The sequence below is a fragment of the Pongo abelii genome, chromosome 15, assembly GCF_028885655.2.
Source record: "Pongo abelii isolate AG06213 chromosome 15, NHGRI_mPonAbe1-v2.0_pri, whole genome shotgun sequence".
Lineage (NCBI taxonomy): Eukaryota > Metazoa > Chordata > Mammalia > Primates > Hominidae > Pongo > Pongo abelii.
In genome coordinates, this window is record NC_072000.2 from 24,073,991 (window position 1) to 24,098,877 (window position 24,887).

General features: G+C 48.3%; 4 non-coding genes across 4 annotated transcripts; all 4 read right to left on the bottom strand.

Annotated features, from left to right (window-relative positions):
- Positions 1-4,141: 4,141 nt before the first annotated feature.
- TRNAY-GUA (transfer RNA tyrosine (anticodon GUA)) lies at positions 4,142-4,235 on the bottom strand. Its single transcript has 2 exons — positions 4,199-4,235; positions 4,142-4,177 (listed from the first exon to the last, which is right to left on the bottom strand). It is a non-coding gene; the product is annotated as a tRNA-Tyr (tRNA).
- Positions 4,236-7,464: 3,229 nt separating this feature from the next.
- TRNAY-GUA (transfer RNA tyrosine (anticodon GUA)) lies at positions 7,465-7,558 on the bottom strand. Its single transcript has 2 exons — positions 7,522-7,558; positions 7,465-7,500 (listed from the first exon to the last, which is right to left on the bottom strand). It is a non-coding gene; the product is annotated as a tRNA-Tyr (tRNA).
- A 2,396-nt stretch (positions 7,559-9,954) lies between these two features.
- TRNAY-GUA (transfer RNA tyrosine (anticodon GUA)) lies at positions 9,955-10,048 on the bottom strand. The gene is made up of 2 exons: positions 10,012-10,048; positions 9,955-9,990 (listed from the first exon to the last, which is right to left on the bottom strand). It is a non-coding gene; the product is annotated as a tRNA-Tyr (tRNA).
- A 3,159-nt stretch (positions 10,049-13,207) lies between these two features.
- On the bottom strand, positions 13,208-13,301 carry TRNAY-GUA (transfer RNA tyrosine (anticodon GUA)). Its single transcript has 2 exons — positions 13,265-13,301; positions 13,208-13,243 (listed from the first exon to the last, which is right to left on the bottom strand). It is a non-coding gene; the product is annotated as a tRNA-Tyr (tRNA).
- Between the last annotated feature and the right edge of the window lie 11,586 nt (positions 13,302-24,887).

A 24,887-nucleotide genomic window follows, 5' to 3' on the forward strand; every position in this document is an offset into this window, starting at 1 on the left:
TGGGAGCTGAGGCAGTAAAATCTCTTGAACCCGGGAGATGGAGGTTGCAGTGAGCAGAGACTGCGCCACTCACTCCAGAGTGAGACTCCATCTCAAAAACAAACAAACAAACAAAAAAAAAAACTCCCCTCTCCAAAAAAAACCAAACAGCAAAAAAATAGGAATGGGGTGTCAGTCAGTCACCCTAAGCTTGTTTGAATCTCAAACAGAAATCTAGGACCATTTCACCATTAACTATGCTGTTTTCAGTAGTCTCTAGTCATTACTCCAGGATGTCACTCTGTGCAGGGTGCTGTGCAAGGTACCGATGATACCAAAATGAACATGACATTGTCCCCGATTTCAAGGAGCTCACTCCTGAGAGAGATATTAACGCATAATATCAGTATAGAGTGATAGGTGGGAAGATGCGGTAATCAGGGAGTATCAGAGACAAAGAGGAGGAGAACCAGATTAAGACTTGGGAGTTACGAAAAGGTTCTGGTAAAAGATGATCCTGTCTTGAGTGACAGAGAATGAGAAGACTGACAAAAGAGGAGGCAGAGGGATCAAAGCAGGGTAAGCATCCTGTGACCATCTTGTGTTCATAAGCCCAGGAAACATGGTACATTTTGGCTGAGTCAAAGAGTCTGGGTGGGAGTGGGGAAAATGAAATTGATTAAGCTGGTTACTTCAGAGGTGCCATTTCTGGCTCTCCAACATTTTCAGTAAAATATTAAAGCTAGAAGAAGAGAAATCTCGTCTGTAAAAAGAATACATCTTCTGGGACAGTGTTGACCTCCCATTGATGGTGGGTCATGCTGTAAGACAGAGGAAGGAACTCACTTGCCTTTTTCTTTTGTGACTCAAATTCATGCCTTATTATCTGAAAGACCATGAGGCTGCAACATGGGAAAACAAGGAGCTATGCCTAGTAAGAAACTGCTTGCTTTTTAGGCTTTCCTCCTAAGCACGGCTTCTCAGACGCTGTTCTTCTGCCTTATAAAAAAGAAAGGAGTGCCTTTGGATCCTGAGGAGGCTGAGACACCATGTTATTTATTTTGGCTACCAGCCTCTGTGACCCCAGTGTGTCCTCTTTTAGAGAATGTTTATCTTTAAAGTGCTTAATAATTTTGCCTTGAGGAGGCACTGATATTTAAACAAGGAGACTGCCTCAGAACGTCTCAAGGTATTTCAGTTTGTATATACTGTGGGACCGGAAGGCAAAGGGTAGACCTGAAAGGATTAAACCTCTCGGCTTCCATCTGAAAAATACTCTAACACTTATCCACTGTCCTTTTACCCAATACAGTTCGGAATATGTTGCAATTTGCGGTCAGGTCTTATGTTCTTGCTTATGTATTTTACATATAAACAGTCATTTTACCAGTGTTGGACCACATCCTTCTTGATTGCCGATATTAGTCTGAGTGGAGAGGTAGAGGAGAATGACAAAAGCCTTAGTTTCTAATTAATCCCACTATTTAAAGGTAGAAAATAATATATATAGTCTATTCATACCATTTAGTCATCACTGAGGATGTTCCACATAGGAACCGATATTGATCTAAGCATCAGGACCCCAGTTAAGAGTAGTACTTGCTGGAAAAGGCCACCCAATTAGTAAAGAGATCATATGATAAAGTTTGAAAAAGAGAGAAGACAATTTTTAGAGATCTTGAAAGAAGCTTTCCCAATTCCCCATTCCTGCGAAATCTGAAAAGCAGGAAAAGCAGTCATTCAACATAAGATTTTTCTCCCTTGGCATCAGTCATGCCTTCGTTTGTCAGCTGACCCAAGCCAGGCAGCTGCACAAAGCATGTGCAGAGGCAATGACAATGGGAGTGGAGATGAAGGGAGTGGAGGTGAGTGAGGAAGAACATGAACATTATGCACTTTTTCTCCTGCTTGTCGCTCTGGGGAATAATATGTATATGATTATATATATACATACATACACACACACACACACACACACATACATATATACACACACATATATAAAGCTTCATAGCTACAGTGCCCTGTCTATGAGGACTCAAAGAGATGTAGGGCAATCTTCTCTGTTTCTGGGGTGAGTAGCAATTGAAACTCCAGGGATATAATGACATAGAAAAAATTCCATGCGCAACTTTTAAAATCCTCGTTTCCTGATACTCTTGGATTTGTTTGTATGTTCTAATGATACTATATATAGTTAGTTACATGCACGATCAACACTCTTCAAAGTGCTGGGATTACAGGCCTGAGCTGCTGCAGTCGGCCTCCTTTACTGTAGTTTTGAGCACACTATATTCTAACAGTCTGCTTCCATTTCTAAGTCCCCTATGGACATTAACATATGTTTGGTCAAGATGTATATTTCAATCCCTGTATCCCAGAATCTGGGACAAGACAGGTGCTTAGTAGAAGGTTCGTGAACAAAACTTCCCTGAATGCCAGTCTCAAGGAGGAGCAGCTCTTATAAGTCAACAAACCCTGGGTTCTTGAGCTAAGAAGAGGATGTAGGACTTACTACACCCATTATTGATGAAGACCTCCTTGTAGTCATATTCAGTAAGCACATTCTTGGCTCACTGCAACCTCTGCCTCCCAGGCTCAAGCAATTCTCATGCATCAGCCTCCTGAGTAACTGGGACTACAGGCACGTGCCACTACACCTGGCTATTTTTTTTTTTTTAAATAGAGTCTCACTGTGCTGCTCAGGCTGGTTTTGAACTCCTGGGCTCAAGTGATTCTCCTGCCTCAGCCTCCCAAAGTGCTGGGATTACAGGCACACAATCTCAATAGAGTTAAAAAAAAAACATCTAAATGTGGTTAAAGGCCAGGCACGGTGGCTCATGCCTATAATCCTAATACTTTGGGAAGCTGAGGGTGGAGGATTGCTGAGCCCAGGAGGTGGAGGCTGCAGTGAGCCATGACCTCACCGCGACACTCCACTCTGGGCAACAGAGTGAGACCTTGTCTCTAAAAAAATAAGTAAATAAAAATAAATGTGGTTACAGCATTGCCCCAATTTAGTCAAGCAATAAAATTCTAAGATGTGCAAGAAAGTACAGAGGTTCCATCTTGGGTCACATTTTGAAGATTTATACAGATGGTGACATTGAAAACTGAGGTATCACTGAGGCTATAGAGCTGTAGAATCCTCATGAAGGCTAATGATGTATGCCCAATGGCAAACCGTGGTGTGAGAGACCTCTGTAATCCCAACATGAGCTAAAACCCCCTTGTGGCGTCTGCAACAACTGCAGAAAACAAGAGCCAGGAGCTTTCCCAGGAGCCCCCCAACTGTGCCCAGACCAACCTGTAAACTGAAGAAGCTACTGAAAGTTCTCATCCTGAGACTAATGTCACACAGTCAGTACTGCAATATTTTATTCTGGCAACTAACACACTTAGAAAAAAAAATTGTCAGAGATTTGCATTAAATAGGGTAATAAGTTCAAGTTATGTCCAAAATGTAGATAAAGCAGAGCCCAGAAGACCAGGGTAAACTCTATACATGTCCATCCATTGAGAGAATTGAGAGAGAAAAAGAGAGTAAAAAAGGAAAAGACCGACACAGAGAGAGCAAGAGAGAGAGAGAGAGAACAGAAAACAATGAGACAAGGTCAGGTACCAAGGCAGTTATAGAACCCCTAGAACATGAGAAGGAGAGGGTGACTTTTTACCAAGGATGCCACGGTTGTCCGTGACCCTGCACTGTCTTCTTGTAGAGTAGTCTGCCTCCAGGAATCTTGACCTTCCGGACTTGTCTTGGGCCTACCACTTTGCTCACCTCCATGTCTGGAGGGCTCCGTCAAAGGTGAACACAGCGATGTTGCCACAGCCCCTCAGCAGTGCTCAAGCCCTAAAGCTGTCCATGAACAAAAGTGAAAGAGTGAGGTGTGGTGGGGGTGCTGATTAAGAGGATTGGCTGGGTCACAAGACAGAAGCAACAGGCACTATGGTGCTGACAAGTACATGTCTCTGGACTGCGGGAAGAATGAGCAGACTCCCAAGGCCACAGCATAGGCTGTGGGAAGCTGGGTGATCCGGAAAGGCCTTGCTAGGTTTCGCCCGGGAGAGTGTGGATGCTGGCTGGCTGGCAAAGCCTTTGACCAGGCAGAGATGCAGCCACGTAGTTTTGGTGCGTGCGTGTGCAAAAGAATAAGGCACCTCCTTCGAGCCGGAATCGAACCAGCGACCTAAGGATGTCCACAGGTGTTTCTACAGGCTACAGTCCTCCGCTCTACCAGCTGAGCTATCGAAGGGCGCACGATTCTGGGGTTGGGTCATTGATCTTTCAGCAAATGCAAGAAGCTAAGTCCTTGCAATTCTAGTCGTCCAGTAAGCTTTAAGTTGGTTGGAACTCGCCTTGGAGAGATAACCCTGCGCCGATCGCCACCGCGCCCCTTTTGCGGCGGAACGAAATCATCTGGGTGTGGTTGACTGGCTTCCCTCGGCATCGATAACAACGACCCATGAGGGGCGAGCCGGGTAGGGGGCGTGGGGGTAGTGGTGGGAGTGTGCTCTCACTTATTATCTTCTTCCTCCTGTGCATCCCCCTTTCTACAGGGGAGGATGACAGACCTCAGTGGCAAAAAAAAAAAAAAAGTGAGACGGTGAGAGGCAGAGGGGTTGGTGAGGTGAATGCAGGGTGCGGGGATCCAGTGAGGGAAGGGTTGCTGGAGGAGAAAGGAGGAGAACTGGAATGGACACTGGTAGAAGGCTTCCAACCTCAGCCGAGCCGCAGGGTCTGGTGGTGGCCGGTAATGAGGCCCTTCCCTAACACTCTGACCTCCCTACACCTTCCGCTGCTCTCCCACCCCCTCATCCCCACCCCGCTTCTTCCTCTCGATGCGCTTTCTGCCTTCTACCCACAGTATCCTAAGTTCACTTTTTGGCCCGTTGAGGTGTGCTGGGAAGTGGGGGAAAGAACAAATAGAATTAGGTGAGGAGACCCCTCCCAGGGATTGCAGAGGCACATGTGATACCCCTCCTCCCTCGGGGCCAATCTGGTGGTTGGCTTCCCTCCTCTGCAAACCGACCAGAAATATTTTGCCAGTTGCAACTTTTAGAAGTAGGACAAGGCTCTGTGGGCTCTGAAAAAGCAAAGGGGCAAGGACCAGCCTGAGCAACATGGCAAAACCTTATCTTTACAAAAACTACAAAAATTAGCTGGGTGTGGTAGCATGAGCCTGTAGTCCCAGCTACTTGGGAGGCTGGGGTGGGAGGATTGCTTGAGGCCAGGAGTTCAAGGCTACAGTGAGCTATGATTATGCCCCTGAACTCTAGCCTGGGTGACAGAAGAGACCCTGTCTAAAAAAAAAAAAAAAATTGGGGGTGGGTGAAGTAGAAGACAGAAGTGTCAGTGTTGGACTGCTTACCCTGACCCCATGTCTTTAACAATGTTTCAGATCTCATCTGGTGTGTGCCACTACCCCAAGACCACTGGGACACCCACCCCCCAGCTGAACACCTAGTGGAGGTGAAGCAGGCCACATCCAAGGGACCTGGCCACCACTGAGTTTAAGTCCACTCCCTGTCTTATGGCAAGTGGGTCTGGATCTCTGAGGGCAAGGGTCAGATGCTCACAGAACCCAGCTACTCTCTGTCATGGCTCAAACAGGAAAAGTTGGTACCCAGGTTTCAACCTTGCTTGTGCTAGCCACCAAAGCCCATTCACTGGCTCACCTCTGATTTTGCCACCAAACCACTAAACAGAGGTTCCAAAGAACCTGGGGTTCTCTATATCCCATCATAAACTTATCCAATAAGGGACAAAGGTACTACATTTGGTCTGTGTTCGCTGGTCTGTGCCTTTGGTGTCATTGGAGGCAGGGATCTCTCTGCGGCTCCAAAGCCATAGAATCATCCTGGGCACTGGCGATGCCACAGCTTGGCCTCCTTCTGTTAGCAATGAGAAGCAGGAAAGGCTGACAAAGCCAGGGGAACACTGGGGGAAATAGGGAGGTGGAGGGAAATCATGAGCTGCTTCCCAAGAGAGGAAGACATGTGTAGTCTTCAGTGTGAGACCTGCAATGAAACAGCTCTTGTGGCCACAGCAGGTAGTGGAGGCAGGTGTCCCAGTCCCCAGAGGGCTTCAGAGGGCCACGTTCCCATGGGCCATTTGGCTTGGAGTGCTCTCTGTGATAGGTTGCATGTGTGCATCAAATCTCTGGAGATTCTTTCTGAGATGGTGAGATGAGACCAACGAATGCTTGTTGGCTTTCTTCTCTGCCCCACACCCACAGAACCCACTCCATCTCCCTGGAGGTGAAACCCCTCTTCGTTGGAGAAAACCTAAGTCCATTTCCTGCTTCATTCTCTCTGATTGGGCCTCAGCACGTTTTCCTTCAGGGTGAGAGTAGAGTCCAACTGTGCCTCTAGTCCCAAAGCTCCAAACTGCTCAGACCCACCAGGCAGTGGCCTAAGGCAGCAAATTCGTGTGCCCCTGTATAATGACAGCTGCCACTCAAGCTTTACTTCTGCTCCCTGCCATGGACCCAACAGCCCCTAACTCTCCAGGATCACTGAAGCTCTTTTCGAGCCTGCACTTTTGTACTCCCCTTCCATCTCCCTTACCCTCTCGAGTAGCAGGGCACTCAACACAGGTGTTTTTGCTGGCTTTGAACTGAATGTTAGGTCCTCGCTTTTCCAGCAGAGGCCAAACTCGGCTGTAGCAGCATGAAAAGTTGTGAAGGCTCAGAAAAAGTGAGGCTTGAGGGATTTGGGAAAAGCTGTGGGGGTAGGGGATAGACTCACCTTGTCCTCAACCTAAAGGGCAACCTGACCTTGCTAATGGAAGTTCTTAGGATTAGGAAATTCTCAGGGTGACAGCTGTCTCCCCAAAGTAGACACAGCAAAGTAAGTATGAACACTTTCTTTATGCCTGTATAGGTCTATACATTTCCAGCCAAGGAGAACGAGAGGGGCAGGCTGAGGGCTCAGGGGAGAGAGAGAGGGAGGCAGAGACACAGAGACAAAGAGAAATATACAGAGACAGAGAAACTGTGAAAGAGAGAAAGAGAATGAGACAGAGACGAACATGAGACTGTCGGATCTCAATGCAGTGATAAAGAGCCTGAGATGGATGAGAGTGAGAGGGTGAGTTTTCACGGAAGATACCATGGTTACCCCCACTTTACACCCTTGTCAAATAAGCTTGACGTTCTCCAGGGAACTTGACCTTCCAGGCTTTGCCCACCTGGTCAGGAGAGCTCTGTCAAAGGTGAGCACAGCGGTTTTGTCACAGCCAGCGGCGATGCTCAAGCCTGAGAGCAGTCTGTGAAGAAAAGCGAAGAATCGCAGGGTGGGGAAGTGGGGGGCACCATGAATAGAGGGATTAGTGGGGTCACAAAGCAGAAACAAGATGTGGGAAGCTAGGTGATCAGGAAAGACTTCGTGGGTGTTTTGCCCGGGAGAGTGTGCTTACTACTTGGAAGCTGCAGGGCTTTTACTTGGAGGCTGCAGGGCTTTTAACCAAAAGCATCAGGCACTTCCTTCGAGCCGGAATCGAACCAGCGACCTAAGGATGTCCGCAAATGTCTGTACAATCTACAGTCCTCCGCTCTACCAGCTGAGCTATCGAAGGGTGCGTGCTATCAAAGCTGGGTCATTGGACTTTCTGCAAACAGAGGGAACCACATCCCTGGATGCTTGAGGTCCAATACGCGTTGGGTTGGTTGGGACCCACTTTGGAAGAGAACCCTGCGCCGGTCGCCACCACGCCCCTTTCGGGGCAGAACAAATCCTCTGGGCGAGGATGCCTGGTGTCTCTCGGGCTCTGACAGCCACCATCCACGAGGAGGAGCTCTCATCTGTGACAGCCTTCCTCTCCCTGAGCATCCTCCTTTCTACAGGTGAGGATGACAGCCCCCAGTGGCCTGAGAGAAAATGAGGTGAGTCAGCGAGGGCACAGGGATTGGCGAGGTGGTTGGGTGGGTCTAGTCGGGGAGAGAACGCTGGAGGAGGAAAAGAGGAGAACCCTAATGGGCGCTGGATAGGCAGCTGACAACTCCAGCCCAACCTCAGGGTCTGGTGCAAGTCTCTAATGGGCGCTTCCATAATAGTCTGGCCTCTCTATTCCCTCCCCTACCACACACACAGGGCCCTCCTCCCCAGGTGCCCAGCCCTTCTCCTCATAGTAGTCTATGCTCACATTTTGGTGCATTGAGGTGCACTGGGAAATGAGGTGAGGAAATCTCTCCCAGGCTTGCGGATGCACATGTGAGATACCCTCTTCTGCAAACAGGCCAAGAATTCCAATCAGAAGCTGCCGATTTCTGAAGTAGGGCAAAGTTCTGTGGGTTTCCTTGAAAAACAAGAAGGCAGGTAGAGGACAGAAGTGTGAGCTTTGGACTCCTTATCCTGACCCCACATCTTTGACAAAAGTTTCAGATCCCATCTGGTGTGTGCCCACCACTCCAAGACCACTGAGGCACCCTCTCTGCAGCAGAACACCTAGAGGAGGACAGGAAGCCACATCCACGGGACCTAGCCTCCATTGCGTTTATGTCCGCTTCCTGTCTTATGGCAAGTGGGTGTGGATCTCCGAGAGTGAGGGTCAGATCCTCACAGACCTCCTGCTACTCTCTGCCATGGCACAGCTGGGAAGAGTGGGCACCTGGGCTCACCTTCACTTGTGCCAGCCACCAAACCCATTTGTTGGCTCACCTCTGGTTTTCCCCCAAAGCACTGAGCAAAGGTTCCAAGGGCTCTGGTGACTCCATGCCCCATAAGGAATATATCCAATGAAGGCCTGAGGTGCTACCTTTGGTCCCTCTTTGTTAGCTGGTCTTTGCCTTTGGTGTCACTGGAGCTGGGATCTCTCTGTGCCTCCAGAGCCATAGAATCATCCCGGAGCACTGGTGACACCAAAGAAGAAAGGTTGACACAGTCGGGATGACGTTGGGGAGAATAGGCAGTGACGGGATACCAGGAGCTGCTTTCCACGTGAAAAAGATATGTGCAGTAATATGTGCGGTATCCAGTTTGAGAGGCACAATTAAACAGTTCCTGTGGACCCAGCAGGTAGTAGATGGGGCAAGCCAGTCCTAAGCAGGCTTCAGAAGGCCATGCTTTCCTGGGTCATTCAGTTTGGAGTACTCTCTGATAGGTTGCATCTTTACATCAAACATCTGGAAGCTTTTTCCAAGATTATGTGATGAGACCAAAGGATGCTCATTGGCTTTCTTCTCTGCCACATACCCACCAAACCCACTTCAACTCCCCAGAGTGGAAGCTTCACTTGATTGATAAAGCCCAGTCTATTTCTGACTCCATTCTCTCTGACTGGGCCTCAGCACATTTTTCTTGGGAGTAGGAGAACCCAACTGTGCCTCTAGGTCCCAAAGCAAACGCTCCGAACTGCTCAGACCCAAGAGGCAGTGGCCTGTCTAAGGAGGCAAATTTATGTGCCTCTGTATAATGACAGCTGTCACTCAAGCTTTACGTCTGCTCCCTGCCATGGACCCAATAGCCCCTAACTCTCCAGGATCACTGAAGCTGTTTTGAAGTCTGCACTTCTGTGGTACTCCCTTTCCCTTTCCCTTACCCTCCCAAGTGGGCAGGGCACTTGGTGCAGGTGTTTTTGCATACTTTGAATTGAGTATTAGATATCCTTACTTTTCCAGCAGTAGCCAAACTTGGCTGTAGCAACATAAAAAGTTGTGAAGGCTCAGGAAAGGTGAAGCTTGAGGGATCTGGGACAGGGGGATGGGTGGGCAGTTTGTAAATACAAGTGGAAAGGCGTAGGATGGTGGGGGCACGAATTGGGGTCTGGCTGGCTCACAGGCAAGGGGCAATATTTTGCGCTGAAGACTACGAGGATTCGGGAAGAATGAATAGGCTCCCAGGCGTGTGATCAGGAAATGCAGGATTTTTGCTGGGTTTTCCCGGGGAAAGTGTAGTTATGACTGGAAGGCTGCAAGGTCTTTGACCAGGAACAGGTGCAGCCAGGCAGCATTGTGCGCAAAAGAGTCAGGCACTTCCTTCGAGCAGGAATCGAACCAGCGACCTAAGGATGTCTACCAACGTCTCTGCAGCCTACAGTCCTCCGCTCTACCAGCTGAGCTATCGAAGGATGCACACTGATGAGGCTGGGTCATTGGACTTTCTGCAAATGGAGGAAGCCAAGTCCCTGGACGCCGGAGATCCAATACTCGTTGAGTTAATTGGAACCCGACTTGGAAGAGAACTCTGCGCCGGTCTCCACTGCGCCCCTTTCCGGACAGAGCAAATCCTCTGGGCCGGGATGGGGGTTGGCGGTGCCTGGCTTCTCTCGGGCGCTGATAGCCACGATCCACGAGGAGGAGCTCTCACTTGTGGCCTTCTTCTCCCTCTGCATCGCTCTTTCTGCTTGTGAAGATGACAGCCCTTAGTGGCCAGAGGGAAAATGAGGTAAGACGGCGAGGGCAGAGGGGTTGGTGAGATTGATGGGTGAGTCCAGTGGAGGAAGGGACACTGGAGGAGGAAAGGGGGAGAACCAGCATGGGCGTGGTGTAAGCAGCTTCCAACCCCAGCCTAGCGTCAGGGTCTGATGGAAGACCCTAAGAGGGCACTGCCCTAACAGTCTGTCCCCTACTTCCCACCACCTCAAACACACTCCTCTCGATGTGCTCGGCCCTTCTGTTCTACCCACAGTGTCCTATGCTCACTTTTTGGAGTATTGAGGCATAATGGGAAGAGAGGGAGGAAATGCAGGAGGATAGGTGGAGGCTGGGTATGGTGGCTCGCACCGAAATCCCAACAATTTAGCGGGCCGAGGCAAGAGGGGCGCCTGAGCCCAGGCTTCGAGATCAGCCTGGGCAACATAGGGAGAAGCCGTCTCTACAGAAAAACTTCTAAAAATTATCCGGGTGTGGTGGCCTGCACCTGTGGTCCTAGCCACTCAGCAGGCTGAGGTGGGAGGATCATCTGAGCCTAGGTGTTCGAGGCCACAGTAAGCTGTGATCTTGCCACTGCACTCCAGCCTGGGCGACAGAGACAATTAAAAAAAAAAAAAAGATATGTGGGGAGAGAGTAGGGCCAGGGGCTCACAGATCACCACGTGATACCCACTACCTCTAACCCCAAAGGCCAGCATAAAAGCTTCGATCCAATCCTCTGCTACTGACCAAGAATCCTTTCCCAGAGGCTGCTGCTTTCTAAAGTAGGGGCCCCTGGAAAGAAAAAGGGGCTGATAGAGGACACCAGGTGAGCTTTGGACCCCTTACCTAGGTCCCAAATTTTTACAAAGGCTTCATATCCCATATGGTGTGTGTCCACTATCCCAAGACCACTCATCACCCACACAAACAGTAAGACAGGTACTGATGGCACAGCAAGCTGAACCCAAAAGACCCACCCTTTATTGAGTTTATAGGGGAAAAGTCAGGGTCAGGGATCACCCACACTTTTGCTGATGACCAAACACCACTCAATGGCCCACCTCTGTTTTTTCCCTCAAAGCACCAAGCCTAGGTTCCAAAAAACCTGGTACTGCCACATCTTATCAAGGACATATCCAGTATAGACCAAAGGTTCTACTTTGGTTTCTGTTTGTTGATCTCTGCAGCAATGTCATTTGAGGCTGGGATCTCTCTGGGGCTGCAGAGCTACAGAATGTTGCTTGGGCACTGGTGAGTCCACAGCTCCGCCCCTTTCCATCAGCAGTGGGAAGTAGGAAAGGCTGATACAGCAGAGAAGAGGTAGGGAATAGGCCGTAGAGGGAGAACAGGAGCTGCTTTCTAGGAGGGGAAGACATGTGTAGTCTCTAGTTTGAGACGCAGAGTGAAAAAGCAGTTATGCCCATCGGGTAGGAGAGAGTGGTCAGTCACCAGGTTCCCAGAAGGCCTCTGAGAACCAAATTTCCATCACTGTTTTGCTTGCAGTGCTCTCTGTGATAACTTTCATCTGTACATCAAGTGTCTGAAGACTTTTTTTTTCCCAGAGCATAGGATGGGACCAGGGGACACTCGTTGTGGTTCCTTTCTGGCCCATACTTTGATGAACCCACTTCATCTTCCCAGAGGTGAAGCCCCAATTGGTGAAAGTCAAGCCCATTTCCTGCTTCATGCTCTCAGATTGTGGCAGCCATCTTCCTCCTGTAGAAGGTGCAACCTTCCAGCTGTGCCTCCAGAGCCCCCACATAAAAGTTTGCATGCTGCTTAGATGCAACAAGCCAGTGGCCTTATGAGGTGAACTTGTGTGCCTCTGCAAGGTGGCAGCTGCCACCCAAGCTTCAATTCTGCTCCCTGCCATGGACCCAACAGCCCCCAACCCTCCCGGGTCACTGAATTTCTTCCCAAGTCTGCCCTTTTATACTCTCTTTGCCTCTCTCACACCTTCACAACTAGCAAGACACTTGGTGTAGGTGTTTTTGCAGACTTTGAACTAAGTGGAAGGTATCTTTCTTCTTCCAGCAGGAGCCCAAAGTTTACTGTAGTAACATTAAAAGGTATGAAGGCTCAGGAAATGTGAGGCTTGGTGTATGTGGGAAGCGGGCACATTTTTGTTCTCAACCTGAAGGAAAATGTTATGGAGCCAGTGGAAGCTCTATTTATTAAGAAAATCTCAGGGCGGCAGCTCTCTCCCACAAATAGACAAAACAAAACAGAAATGGACATTTTCTGTCTGTACACATCTATATATTATAAGCAAAAGATAATGAGAGAAATAGAGTCAGAGAAAAACAGAGAGAGAGAGAGAGAATGCTCAGATAGAAAAGCATTGCTAGAGACCTGGAGAAGGAGATGAGAGAGAGAGAGCATAGAGAGCATTTTTGTTTGTTTGTTTGTTTCCTGAGGATGTCACAGTTGTCTCTGACCCTTTTCTCTTCCAGCAGGCTTGACCTTCTGGGAGATGATGGTGGGCCCACTGGTTTAATAGATTGACAGATCTATCAATGGTGAGCACACAATGTTGCTAGAGTCAGTGGCCCTCAGCACCCAGAGCAGTCTGTGGATAAAAGTGAAAGAGCTCTGGATGGTGGGGGTGCAAAGGGGGTTGGGGAGAGGGGCTGACTGGGTCACAAAGCAGAAGCAAGGGGTGCTTTGCGTTGAAGAGTACCTGTCCCTGGACTGTGGGAAGAATGAGTGGGCTTGCAGGCGTGTTTCCTGGCCACAGCACAGGTGTGGAAACCAGGTGATCAGGAAAGGTTTCTCTGGGTTTTGACTGGGAGGGTGTGGGTGGATACTAGTCGGAGGCTGCAGGGCATTTGACCAGGCACCAGGTGGCATTGCGTGCAAAAGTATCAGGCACTTCCTTCGAGCCGGAATCGAACCAGCGACCTAAGGATGTCCACAGGTATCTATGCAGTCTACAGTCCTCCGCTCTACCAGCTGAGCTATCGAAGGGTGCACGTTGCAAGGGCTGGGTCACTGGACTTTCTGCAAATGGAGGAAGCCAAGTCCTTGGAACGCTGGAGGTTCAACACACTTTGAGTTGATTGGAACCCGCCTTAGAAGAGAACCTTGCGCTGATTGCTACCGCGCCCCTCTCAGGGTGGAGCAAATCCTCTGAGTGTGGTTTCCTCGCGTCCCGGAGCGCTGATAGCCACAATCCAGGACGGGAGGCTCTCACCTGTGGCCTTCCTCCACCTGTGCATCTCCCTTTTTACAAGTGAGGATGACAGCCCTCAGTGAAAGAAAATAAGAGGGTGAGAGGGCTCAGTCAGAGGGATGGTCGAGGTGGATGGGTGGATCCTGTGGGACAGGGGTTGCAGGAGGAGGAAAGAAGAACTCGGAAAGCTTCTGGGTGGGCGGCCGCTATCCGCAGACCATCTTCAGGGTCTGCTGGAAGTCCTTAAGGAGCCCTTTCCTAAAACTCTGGCCTTCCTACTCCCTTCCCGGACAACACACATCCCCCTCCTCCCGATGTGCCCCGCCCTTTTCCCTACAGTCCTATGCTCACTTTTTGACGCATTCAAGTGTGCTAGAAATGAGAGAGAGAACAAATGGCACTAGGTGAGAAGAACTCGCCCAGGGCTTGCAGATGCACTGTGATACCCTCCTTCCTCCCCAGCGCCCACCTGGGGCTTGGCTTCCCTCCTCTGCAAACTGACCAAGAACTCTATTTTTCCCCCCCAGAGGCTGTGTCTTTTTGAAGTAGGGCAAGTATATTAGTCCGTTTTCATGCTGCGGATAAAGACATACCTGAGACTGGGATGAAAAAGAGGTTTAAGTGGGCTCACAGTTCCACATGGCTGGGTGGGGGAGCCTCAGAACCATGGCTGGAGGTGAAAGGCACTTCTTCTTGTTCTCCTTCTTTCCTTCTTTTTTTTTTTTTTTTTTTTGAGATGGAGTTTCACTCTTGTTGCCCAGGCTGGAGTGCAATGGCGTGATCTCAGCTCACTGCAACCTCCGCCTCCCAGGTTCAAGCGATTCTGCTGCCTCAGCCTCCGGAGTAGCTGGGATTACAGGTATGTGCCGCCACGCCCGGCTAATTTTGTATTTTTAGTAAAGACTTGCGGTTTCTCCATGTTGCCCAGGCTGGTCTTGAACTCCGACCTCAGGTGATCCGCCCTCCTCGGCCTCCCAAAATGCTGGGATTACAGGCGTGAGGCACCGCTCCTGGCCAAGGCACTTCTTACATGGCAGAGGCAGGAGAAAATGAGAGAGAAGCAAAAGCGGAAACCCCTGGTAAACCCATCAGATCTTGTGAGACTTATTCACTATCCCGAGAATAGCACTGGAAAAACTGGCCCCTGTGATTCAATTATCTCCCCCTGGTCCCTCTCACAACATGTGGGAATTTGGGGAGATACAATTCAAGTTGAGATTTGGGTGGGGACACAGCCAAACCATATCATTCCGCCCCTGGACTCTCCAAATCTCACATCCTCGCATTTCAAAACCAATCATGCCTTCCCAACAGTCCCCCAAAGTCTTAACTCATTTCAGCATTAACCCAAAAGTCTACAGTCCAAAGTCTCATCTGAGACAAGGCAAGTCCCTTCTGCCTATGAGCCTGTAAAATCAAAAGCAAGCTCGTTACTTCCTAGATACAATGGGAATACAGGTATTGGATAAATACAGCCATTCCAAATGGGAGAAATTTGCCAAAATGAAGGGGTTACAGAGCCTGTGCAAGTCCGAAATCCAGCGGGGCTGTCAAATTTTAAAGCTTCAAAATGATCTCCTTTGACTTCAGTCTCACATCCAGGTCACACTGATGCAAGAGGTGGGTTCCCATGGTCTAGGCAGCTCCACCCCTGTGTCTTTGCAGGGTACAGCCTCTCTCCAAGCTGCTTTCCTGGGCTGGCTTTGAGTGTCTGCAGCTTTTCCAGGTGCATGGTGCAAGCTGTCAGTGGATCTACCATTCTGGGGTCTGGAGGACAGTGGCCGTCTTCTCACAGCTCCACTAGGCAATGCCCCAGTAGGGACTTTGTGTGGGGGCTCTGACCACACATTTCCCTTTCACATTGTCCTAGCAGAGGTTCTCCATGAGGGCCCCACCCCTGCAGCAAGCTTTTGCCTGGGCATCCAAGCGTTTCCATCCATCTTCTGAAATCTAGGAGGAGGTTCCCAAACCTCAATTCTTGACTTCTGTGCACCTGCAGGCTCAACACCATGTGGAAGCTGCCAAGGCTTGGGGCTTCCACCCTCTGAAGCTACAGCCCAAGCTGTATGTTAGCCTCTTTCAGCCACAGGTGGAGCAGCTGGGACACAGAGCACGGAGTTCCTAGGCTGCACACAGCACTAGGACCCTGGTCCCAGCCCACGAAACCACTTTTTCCTCCTGGGCTTCTGGGCCTGTGATGGATGGGAGGGGCTGCCGTGGTGGTCTCTGACATGGCCTGGAGACATTTTCCCCATGGTCTTGGGGATTAACATTAGGCTCCTTGCTACTTATGCAAATTTCTGCAGCCGGTTTGAATTTCTCCCCAGAAAATGGGTTTGGGTTTTTCTTTTCTATCACATAGTCAGGCTGCAAATTTTCCAAACTTTTATGTTCTGCTTCCTGTATAAAACTGAACGCCGCCAGGCATGGTGGCTCACGCCTGTAATCCCAGCACTTTGGGAGGCCGAGGCAGGTGGATCACGAGGTCAGGAGATTGAGACCATCCTGGCTAACATGGTGAAACCCCGTCTCTACTAAAAATACAAAAAAAAATTAGCCGGGCGTGGTGGTGGTCACCTGTAGTTCCAGCTACTCGGAAGGCTGAGGCAGGAGAATGGTGTGAACCCGGGAGGCAGAGCTTGCAGTGAGCCGAGATCGGGCCACTGCATTCCAGCCTGAGCAACAGAGCAAGACTCCATCTCAAAACAAAAAACAAAAAAAAAAAAACTAAATGCCTTTAACAGTACCCAAGTCACCTCTTGAATGCTTTGCTGCTTAGAAATTTTTTCTTCTGCCAGATACCCTGAATCATCTTACTCAAGTTCAAAGTTCCACAAATCTTTAGGGCAGAGGCAAAATGCTGTTAGTTTCTTTGCTAAAACATAACAAGAATAATCTTTGTTCCAGTTCCCAACAAGTTCCTTATCTCCATCTGAGACCACCTCAGCCTGGATTTTATTGTCCATATCACTATCAGCATTTTGGGTAAAGTCATTCAACAAGTCTCTAAGAAGTTCTAAACTTTCCCACATTTTCGTGTCTTCTTCTGAACCCTCCAAACTGTTCCAACCTATGCCTGTTACCCAGTTCCAAAGTCGCTTCCGCATTTTTGGGTATCTTTTCAGCAATGCCCCACTCTACTGGTACCAATTTACTGTATTAGTCCATTTTCATGCTGCTGATAAAGACATACCCCAGACTGGGATGAAAAAGAGGTTTAATTGGACTTACAATTCCGCATGGCTGGGGAGGCCTCAGAATCATGGTGGGAGGCGAAAGGCACTTCTTACATGACAGTGGCAGGAGAAAATGAGAGAGAAGCAAGAGCAGAAACCCCTGATAAACCCATCAGATCTTGTGAGACTTATTCACGAGAATAGCACAGGAAAGACTGGCCCCCATGATTCAATTACCTCCCCCTGGGCCCCTCTCACAACATGTTGGAATTTTGGGAGACACAATTCAAGTTGAGATTTGGGCAGGGACACAGCCAAACCATATCAGCAAGGTTCTGTGGGTTTCTTGAAAAATAAAAATAAAAATAAAAAAATAAACAAACAAAAAAAATGGCGGTAGAGGATAGAGGTGTGAGTTTCTTCTGACCCCACATCTTTGGCAAAGTTTTCAGATCCCATCTGGTGTATGCCCACCACCCCAAGACCACTGAGATGCCCCTCCAAGCTGAACACCTAGTGGGGGTACAGCAAGCCACCCCGAAGGGACCTAGTGTCCATTGAGTTTAAGTCCACTCCGTGTCTTATGCTAAGTGGGTCTGGATGGCCAAAGGTGAGAGTCAGATGCATGAACACCCCTTACTACTCTCTGTCATGTCCCAGACTGGAAAAGTGGGCATCTGGGGTTCACCCTCGCTTGTGCTGGTCACCAAAGCCCACTACCTGGCCCCCTTCTGCTTTTGCCCTCAAAACACCAAACTGAGGTTTCAGAGGACCCGTGCCTCCATGTTCCATCAGGAACATATCTAATGAAGACCTAAGGTGCTACCTTTGGTCCCTGTTCACTGGTCTCTGTTTTTGGTGTCATTGGAGACTGGGGTCTCTCTGCAGCTCCACAGCCATAGAATCATCTCAGAGCACTGGTGAATCCACAGCTTGGCTCCTTTCCACTAGCAGTGAGAAATGGGAAAGATTGACACAGCCGGGGGAACGTGAGGGGAATAGGCAGTGCTGGGGGAGACCATCTGCTACTTTCCAGGAGAAGAAGACACATACAGTCTCCAGTTTGAGACCCACAATGAAGCAGTTCTTGTGGCCATAGAGGATAGGGGAGGGCAGGGACCCAGTCCTCAAAGGGCTTCAGAGGGCCATGCTCCCATGGACCACTGGGCTTAGAGTGCTCTCTGTGATAGGTTGCATCTGTACACCAAGTGTCTGATGCACATTTTTCTGAGATCTTGGGATGAGATCAAGGGACACTCATTGGCTTTCTTCTCTGCCGCATACCCACAAAACCCATTACATCTCCACAGATGTGAAGCTCCATTGGTTGGTGAAAGCCCAGTCCATTTTCTGCTCCATTCTCTCTGACTGGGCTTCAGCATATTTTTCTCAGAGATAGGGGATCCCAACTGTCCTGCTAGATCCTAGTGCAAAAGGTCCAAACTGCTCAGACCCACCAGGCAGTGGCCTTTCTAAGGAGGTGAATTTGTGTGCTTCTGTATGATGACAGATGTCACTGAAGTTTCACTTCTGTTTCCTGTCATAGACCAACAATCCTCAACTCTCCCAAGTCACCGAAGCTCTTTTCAAGCCTGCCATTTTGCACTTCCTTCCTGCTCTCACAGCCTCCTAAGTGGCAGGTGTTTTTGACATCTTTGAACTAAGCGGTGAATGTTAGGTATCCTTACTCTTCCAGCAGGAGCCAAGCCCAGCTGTAGCAAAATAAAAAGATGTGAAAACTCAGGAAAGGCGAGGCTTGAGGGATTTAGGACGGGGTGAGTGGGTAGACACACCATGTCCTCATCCCGTGGGGCAACCTGACCTTGCCAATGGAGGTTCTTTGCCTTAGAAAATTCTCAGGGTGGCTGCTGTCTCCCCAAGTAGACACAACATAGCAAGGATGAGCATTTTCTGTCTGTATGAGTCTATACATTTCCGGCAAAGGAGAATGAGAGAGACACAGAGTGATAGGGAGAAGGGGCAGAGACAGACAGAGAGAAATATACACAGACAGAGAGAGAATGATTTAGAGACAGAGGTGAGGTAGTAATAGCCCAAGAAGGAAATGAGAGGGAGAGGGTGAGTTCACGGATGGTATCATGGTTGTCCTCGACCCTACACTGTTGCCCTGAATGCTTGATGGTCTCCTGGGAGCTTGGCCTTCCAGGGTTTGCCAGCCTGGTCGGGAGAGCTTGGTCACAGATGAATCCAGCTGTGTTGCTAGATTCCCCAGCAGTGCTTAGGTCCAAAAGCAGCCTATGAATAAAAATGAAACAGCCTTGAGATGGTAAGGGTTCGGATGGGGGATTGGCTGGGTCACAAAGCAGAAGTAACGGCACTTTGCACTGAAGTGTACTAGCAACAGCACAGGCATGGCAAGCTAGGTAATCTGGATAAGGCTTTGCTGGGTTTTGCCTGGGAGAGTGTGGCAACAGCAGGGCCTTTGACCAGGCAGAGGTGCAGCCAGGGAGCATTGGTGTGTGCACAAAAGACTCAGACACTTCCCTCAAGCAGGAATTGAACCAGCAACCTAAGGATGTCCACAGATGTGTACGGTCCTCCACTCTATCAGCTGATCTCTCAAAGAGTACACAAAGTTAGAGCTGGGTCACTGGACTTTCTGCAAATGGAGGACACCAAGTCCCTGGAATGCCAGAGATCCAAGATGTGTTGGGTTGGTTGAAACCTGCCTTGGAAGATAACCCTGCGCTCTTGTTGCCCAGCCTGGAGTGCAATGGCACGATCTTGGCTCACTGCAACCTCCACCTCCCAGGTTCAAGCAATTCGCCTGCCTCAGCCTCCCAAGTAGCTGGGATTACAGGCATGTGCCGCCACGCCCGGCTAATTTTGTATTTTTAGTAGAGACTTGGGGTTTCTCCATGTTGGTCACGCTGGTCTTGAACTCCTGACCTCAAGTGATCCGCCTGCCTCAGCCTCCCAAAGTGCTGGGATTACAAGCGTGAGCTACTGTGCCCGGCCCGGAATAAAACAGTTTTACTTCTTCATTTAAACATGGATGGCTTCCATTTTAATTGTTTTGCATTACTGTTCAAGAATCTCCATACATTGCTGATGACAGTGATGAAAGCAGATGTCCTTGCTTGTCCTAATCTCACAGGGAAATCAGTCAGTCTTTCATCATTAAGTGTATTGTTAGCTGAAAGTTTTTCATAGGTGCCCTTTATCAGATTGAGAAAAGGCCCTTCTATTTCTAATTTGCTGAGAGTTTATATGAGAAGCAAATGTGTAGCGGGCATTGGTGGCTCATGTCTATAATCTCAGTGCTTCGGAAAGCCAAGATGAGAGGATCACTAGAGCCCAGGAGTGCAAGACCAACCTGGGCAACAAAGTGAGAACCTGTCTTTATGAAAAATTTTAAAACATTATCAGGGCGCCAGGCGAGGTGGCTCGCACCTGTAATCCCAGCACTTTGGAAGGCCGAGGCGGGCGGATCACCTGAGGTCAGGAATTCCAGACCAGCCTGGCTAACATGGTGAAACCCCATCTCTACTAAAAATACAAAAAAATTAGCCGGGTGTGGTGGCAGGCACCTGTAATACCAGCTACTCAGGAGGCTGAGGCAAGAGATTCGCTTGAATTTGGGAGGCAGAGGTTGCAGTGAGATTGCGCCACTGCGGTCCAGCCTGGGCAACAAAGAGCGAAACTCCACCTCAAAAAAAGAAAAGAAAAGAAAAGAAAGAAAGAAATATTATCAGGGCATGATGGCACACACTGGTAGTCCCAGCTACTCAGGAGGCTGAGGCAGGAAGATCACTTGAGCCTAAGAAGTTGAGGCTGTAGCGAGCTATGGTTGTGCCACTGCCCTCCTGCTTGGGGGACAGAGGGAAACCCCCAACTCTAAAAATACAAGTAAGTAATAAATAAATGAATGTGAAATTTTGACTAATGTTTTGTCTACATCTTTTGATATAATCATGTTTTTCTTTTTAATATAATATAGTTTGTTATATAATAAATTAGATTGATTAATTTTGAATATCAAACCAAATTTGCTTTTCTGGGATAAATCCCCCTTAATTCTGACGTATCATTATTTTATATACCATTGGATTAAACTCGCTAAAGTTATGTTAAACTTTTTGGCTTCTATGTTCTTAAGAGACACTGACCTGTAGTTTTCTTTCTTTTGAAGTATCTTTGCTTTTAATATGAGAATACACTGTCCTTATGTAAAGAGTTGAGAATTATTATCTCCTCTCCAGTTTTTCTGCAAGAAGTTGTGTAGAATTGTCATTATTCCTGAAACATTTATTAAAATTCACCAGTGAAGTTATCTGAGCTTGATAAATACATCCCAGAGCATAAAAACTGAAGCAACTGGAGCCCCAGGGAGGCTGGAACTCACACCTTTGTTACAGCCTGGTGCATTAACCCTTGAGTTGCTGACCTTACTATTTTATTCTTCTAGGAGACATCTTCATTTTGTTGATCCACAACCAAGAAAACTAACAGAAGGAAAAAGGAACAGATATTTGTCTCTAGGCTCAAGCAATTGCAACCCTCCTCCCAAAGTCATCATACAAGAAGACAAGGCCCCAGACCAGACTAGGAATACAATCTGCATAAATGTCGCCTGGACAAAGCCCTTGCCCCCATCCCCCTCCTGATTTTTCCTGCATGGCACTTGTCAGAAAAAGGAAAATCTGAAAGAACAATGTTTAAAAGCGGCCCAAGATGGCTGCAGGTTGGGCATATAGGTAATAGAAACTAGACCTATGAACTAAAGCTGAACTCTAGCCTGAAAGGCTAAAGTTTGTCTTTTTTTGTCTTTTTTTTTTTTTTTTTTTTGAGACAGAGTCTTTCTCTGTTACCCAGGCTGGAGTGCAGTGGCATGATTTCGGCTCACTGCATCCTGATGCCTCCTGGGTTCAAGTGATCCTCCTGCCTCAGCCTCCCAAGTAGGTGGGACTATAGGCACGCACCACCATGTCTGGCTACTTTTGTATTTTTTTTTTCTTTTTTTTTTTTTTTTTTTAGCAGAGTCAGGGTTTTGCCATGTTGGGCAAGCTGGTCTCAAAATCCTGAACTCAGGTGAACCACCTACGTCTGCCTCCCAAAGTTTGGGATTACAGACGTGAGCCACCACGCCCAGCCATGTCAGATGTTTTCACTGATGTGTACTGATTGTAACCTTGCCTAGCAGATGAAGCACAAAGGCAGTGTCAACTAAAAAGTCACATAACAGGCACTTGAACTTAAAGAAGTCATGTTTAGATTTATTCTCAGCCAAGTTTGAGGAGTTATGCCTGAGAACACAGACTTAGAATAGACCTACAATAGGTCCCAAAGTAGTTTACATGAGGCACAGTATATTTAAATTTTCTTTTTTTTTCTTTTGAATATCTTCTTTTTATTATTATTATATTTTAAGTTTTAGGGTACATGTGCACAATGTGCAGGTTAGTTACATATGTATACATGTGCCATGCTGCTGTGCTGTACCCATTAACTCGTCATTTAGCATTAGATATATCTCCTAATGCTATCCCTCCCCCCTCCCCCCACCCCACAACAGTCCCCAGAGTGTGATGTTCCCCTTCCTGTGTCCATGTGTTCTCATTGTTCAATTCCCATCTATGAGTGAGAACATGCGGTGTTTGGTTTTTTGTCCTTGCGATAGTTTACTGAGAATGATGATTTCCAATTTCATCCCTGTCCCTACAAAGGACATGAACTCATCCTTTTTTATGGCTGCATAGTATTCCATGGTGTATATGTGCCACATTTTCTTAATCCAGTCTATCATTGTTGGACATTTGGGTTGGTTCCAAGTCTTTGCTATTGTGAATAGTGCCGCAATAAACATACGTGTGCATGTGTCTTTATAGCAGCATGACAGGGATATGTGTGGCACAGAAGGAGGGAGAAGTGGTTAGTGAAACAATGGTTACATTCTTGTGATTCTGATGAGTGCTCAGTGACACCATACATAAGGTAAATATGCAGTTGAGTGAGTAGGGAGAAAGGTTAAGCATCTTAGAGTCTGGTGGAGGGAGGGTGACTAATTCCGTTCTGTCTTTGTTCTACATCTGATAAACAGGTTTATGACCAGTCCCTGTCAGTGAAATATTTAACAAACTCCAGTTACACAGGAAAGAGGTCAGCTTTAGTTTATAGGCCTGGGTTTTATTACTCATATGCTCAACTGCAGCCATTGTGGGCCCATGTTAACATTTTCTTTGAATTTTCCTTTTTCTAACAGCAGGATAATGTCAGTCATTCCCCTCCAAACCCTAAGATGCGTACATACTCGTTTACTTGTTACCCTCTTCCTATATATGTTAAACACACATTTGGTTTGTCTGTGTATAACATCACTAAACATCAGTCAAAACTGTAAAAATGTCACCTTTGCTTCACTGCCCCCTTCTTTGATTTTTTATTTAGAAAAAACATGTAAATACCGTGCCTCATGTAACCCACTCCTGGACACATTCTCAGTTTGCACTGTTTGTGTTCCAGGCTACTGTTCTTGGTTTGGGACAAAATTAATTTTGATTTCTTTAAGTCCATAGTGCCTATTATTTTAACCTTTTGGGTTGACACACTGGGGAAACATGGGCCCACTATGACTACTTTGTCTCTCCTGAGCTGGAAAATCAGTGTCAGTGCAGACTGCCTGAGACCTTCACTAGACCCAGATTCCCCACCTCCAGCAATCTCCCCAGTTTCTCAGTAGAAGCTATGGGAAGAGTGCCGCTGGTGAAACCACCTTTACAAAAATTATAACAGTGAAAGAAGTCTGATGTAACCAACTCCATCTTTTTTTTTTTTTTTTTTCCCGAGACGGAGTCTTGCTCTGTTGCCCAGGCTGGAGCGCAGTGGTGCAATCTCGGCTCGCTGCAACCTCCGCCTCCCGGGTTCAAGCGATTCTCCTGCCTCAGCCTCCCGAGTATCTAGGATTACAGGCGTGCACCACTACTCCCGGCTAATTTTTGTATATTTTAGTAGAGATGGGTGTTCACCATGTTGGCCAGGCTGGTTTCCAACTATTGACCCCAAGTGATCTGCCCGCCTTGGCCTCCCAAAGTGCTGGGATTACAGGCGTGAGCCACCGCACCCGGATACCAACTCGATCTTGCTTCTAACCTCCAAGCTTCCTTTGCTCATTTCTGGGCGTATGCCAAGCAAACCATGGGAGGAATTTAGTTTGTAGTTTAACTTTAAGACAAACATGACAACAGCCCCTTCATGAAGCAAACCCCCTCCTTGCTTGGGGTCAGACCTCCTTTGTAAAAGTAACAACTTAGCCCACAGTATTAGAAATTATGACTCAGGAGTCATATAGCCAGAGGCCACAAGATCGTAACCTCCTCAATTGCTCCTATATTACATTATTATTGTAAAAATCTAAGATTGCTGTTCAAGGTATTTTTCAGACTGCATTCTGAATGGATCAGCTGGCGTCACCGAGATGGGTAAACTGGCCCCCTCTCAGGAACTGACTCAGTGAGAGAAGGCAAGCTCCGACTCCCTATGATTTTATCTCTGACCTAACTAATCAGCATTCCCCTGCCTGCCCAAATGTTGCGGGACTTTTCTTTAGTTCAGCTCAAGACAGGGTTCTTTGTCCCCCGGCCACGAAAATTCAGGCTCGCAGACAATTGGAATGGTGAGTAAGACAGGGTTTTATTGGGTGAAAAAGGAAGAAAAGGGGGACTCTGCTAGGCCAGAGTCCCTGCTAGAGCACTTGCCGCCCAGGCCTTCAAATCCCAGGCTCCTCCCAGGAAGAGATGGGGCCAGGCTCCTCCTCGCTGCGAATGGCACTAACTTCCCGAGGTTCCACCCTAGTGCGCATTCGTCCCCGTGCGCAGGCTGGTCAGGGAGTCTGCAGGGACCCCCTTCCACCTGGCTGTCTCACAACTATCCTTGAAAAATCCTAGCCTCGGCCGGGCGCGGTGGCTCACGCCTGTAATCCCAGCACTTTGGGAGCCCGAGGCAGGCGGATCACGAGGTCAGCAGTTCGAGACCATCCTGGCTAAAACAGTGAAACCCCGTCTCCACTAAAAATACAAAAAATGTGCCGGGCGTGGTGGTGGGCGCCTGTAGTCCCAGCTACTCGGGAGGCTGAGGCAGGAGAATGGCATGAGCCCGGGAGGCGGAGCTTGCAGTGAGCCGAGATCGCGCCACTGCACTCCAGCCTGGGTGACAGAGCGAGACTCCGTCTTAAAAAAAAGAAAAACC